The sequence below is a fragment of the Portunus trituberculatus genome, chromosome 40 (genome assembly GCF_017591435.1).
Source record: "Portunus trituberculatus isolate SZX2019 chromosome 40, ASM1759143v1, whole genome shotgun sequence".
In the NCBI taxonomy this organism is placed as follows: domain Eukaryota; kingdom Metazoa; phylum Arthropoda; class Malacostraca; order Decapoda; family Portunidae; genus Portunus; species Portunus trituberculatus.
In genome coordinates, this window is record NC_059294.1 from 19382155 (window position 1) to 19384788 (window position 2634).

Consider the following 2634-nt stretch of genomic DNA (forward strand, 5'->3'; position numbering starts at 1 on the left):
CTAAAGGCTGCCATAACATTCAAACTCATTATTTTGTGCCTAAGGTGAAGAAAAAGTTATACTCATACTATATGACAAAGTAAACCAAATGAATTGCACTGACCTACAGTATGTTGTAGCACGCCCTGACCGCTGCAGTGACTGGAAATCGTGTCAAGTCAAGAGCAACAAGAAAAACAACACGTGAATGCTGCAAATTCCATGTGTTGCCGCCATAGCCACTCCGTGTAACACAACTAAGTGATGGTGTACTCTGTGAACATGCCACTAACAAAGCATACCCGGAGGTCCACTCAGAATGCACTAAAGGCTCCAAAGATCTGCGGGTTATAATACTTGACTACCTTTGCGACTACGCTTTACACACTCATCCCTGCCTTGCTTCGACGCCAGACTGTGCTGCGGACGGAGGCACGAGCATGGAACTCCCCAGGACATTTCATTACAGAGTTCCGCGTCGTTTACCTCGCCTTTCTGAACACAAAGCAACGCAGAAAGTTAAGGTGCAATGGACGCCGGGAAGGTACTTTACACCACTCGCCACATTTATGAGGCGCGACTTGCTTTTCCTGGTGTGACCCGCGACTCGTGGGAGAGAAGAGGAGGAGGAGGAAATCTGAGTGGAACTATCTCCTGAAGATGACGACTATGAAAGGAAGGAAAGACGAAGTGCAGTTTTTTGGCACAATGAGAAAAAAAGAGAATATAAAAACTCTAGAAAGTGCACTTGGATATTGAAAAATGGAGGATTCAGGCGAGTTTTCAGATTACTTTTATCTTTGAGGGAGAAAATCTGATGAGAAATAAAAAGGATATATTTCCCATATATAATTAACTCCTCCCCTTCCCTCCCTTCAAACTCCCTTTAACATCCACAAGAAAATAAAAGGCAGAAGTTATATATAGAAGGTCTACTGTTAAGGGGCAGGACCTGTGAACTTGGACTCCGGGTGAGATGTGGAGAAGAAAAACTATACGCTGACGAAAAGCTTTTTTGAATGGAATTTCGAGTCCGTAGATTTTCTGTGAAGATTCGGTAAGATTTTTCTTTCCGATGTAGTTTTGAATGATTTTGAGTGAGTTTTTGAGTGGACATCCAGTACACGTCAAGGTAAATTTAACGGAGTGAATGATTAAAAAACATGATGGACACTTCAAACGGAGACTGATGTAATGAACAGTCAAATAAAAGGGCAAACCATCATTCTACAGTCCTCTTTTTATGTAGTTTTGCATTTTTTGTGAGTGACACTTTGAATGGACATCGATTACACGTCAAGGTGAATATAACACAGTGAAAAAGTTAAAAGACATGATGAACACTTGAATAGGAGACAAAAGAATAGTCAAATAAGAGGAAAAATAATCTTACTCTAGTCCTCCATATGTAAAAACCTGAACTAAAGCAGCTACCACGTGACTTTAAACATTTAAAGCTCGTTAAAGTTAAAGTTCGTTGGTTTTAGTTCTGGTATCGATCACATCTGATGCTCTCCAGAACATCAGCAAGGTGAACCCAACTCCCCACCGTGGCACTCCAACCACTGCTGTAACCTCTCAGTAAACAAGTTAAACGCATGAGCCCGGGCGAGACTCGATCTGCCGACGTTAGCAATGCAAGATCAACGTGTTACCACTGCACTAGTACAGAGGTTACTTTTATGTTTTTTAATGTGGTGGGACACAAAGGATACCTCTCAATACATTTTTTCTTTCTTTCGGGCAGTAAATCTCCCATTCCAAGTTTTCGTTATTTTGTGTAAGAAAAGACTGGTACGCGAGGATGGCTGGGAATCGATGGGGAGGAAACTATTTCGGTTGCATCCTTAAAACATGTGCGTCTGAACGAGTCTGTTCCCGCCATGTCTTTTTTGGGGGGATGCTAAGAAGGGTTCCGTAATGCTGCTTTTTTTTCTTTTCTTTTTTTTGACAATATAGGTGTTGTCGTTGCTATCGTCCTTCTCTTCCTCCTCCTTCTCCTCCTCCTCCTCCTCCTTCCTACTCCTCCTCCTCCTCCTCCTCTTCCTCCTCCTCCTCCTCCTCCACCTCCTCCTCCTCAACTCCTCGGTAGTATAGTGGTTAGTATCCCCGCCTGTCACGCGGGAGACCGGGGTTCGATTCCCCGCCGGGGAGATAAGTTTTAAAATCCAAAAGAGTCTTAGCCTCAACAATTGGTCCACTCATAACAGAAAACGGAAACCAAATAGATAACGAACTTGAAATGGCAAACGTCCTAAATAGATTCTTCTCAACAGTCTTCACGACTGAAGATGTCCAAAATAGTCTGCCCATGCCAGAGCCTCAGGCACAAGGCAAAACACTGCCTGACTTCATAGTTACAGAAAATGAAATCCTCACAGTCATGAACAGCATGAACGTAAACAAAACGCCTGGACCAGACAAGATATCACCCAGGCTTCTCAAAGAAGCGAAAAATGAGCTCGTGAAACCACTCACGATTATATTCAATAAAACTTTACAAGCAGGAAAGTCCCCAGGAGTGGAAGCTAGCAAATGTCACGCCCATTTTCAAGAAAGGAAATAAATCACTCCCAGCTAATTACAGACCAATCAGCCTTACTTCAGTAGTGTGCAAGCTGATGGAAACGATAATCAGAGATAAGATTGTCAAAT

At 42.8% G+C, this 2634-nt stretch overlaps 1 non-coding gene across 1 annotated transcript; it reads left to right on the top strand.

Moving 5' to 3' along the window:
* Nucleotides 1-2061: 2061 nt before the first annotated feature.
* Nucleotides 2062-2133, top strand: Trnad-guc. The gene has a single exon. It is a non-coding gene; the product is annotated as a tRNA-Asp (tRNA).
* The last annotated feature ends 501 nt before the right edge of the window (nt 2134-2634 follow it).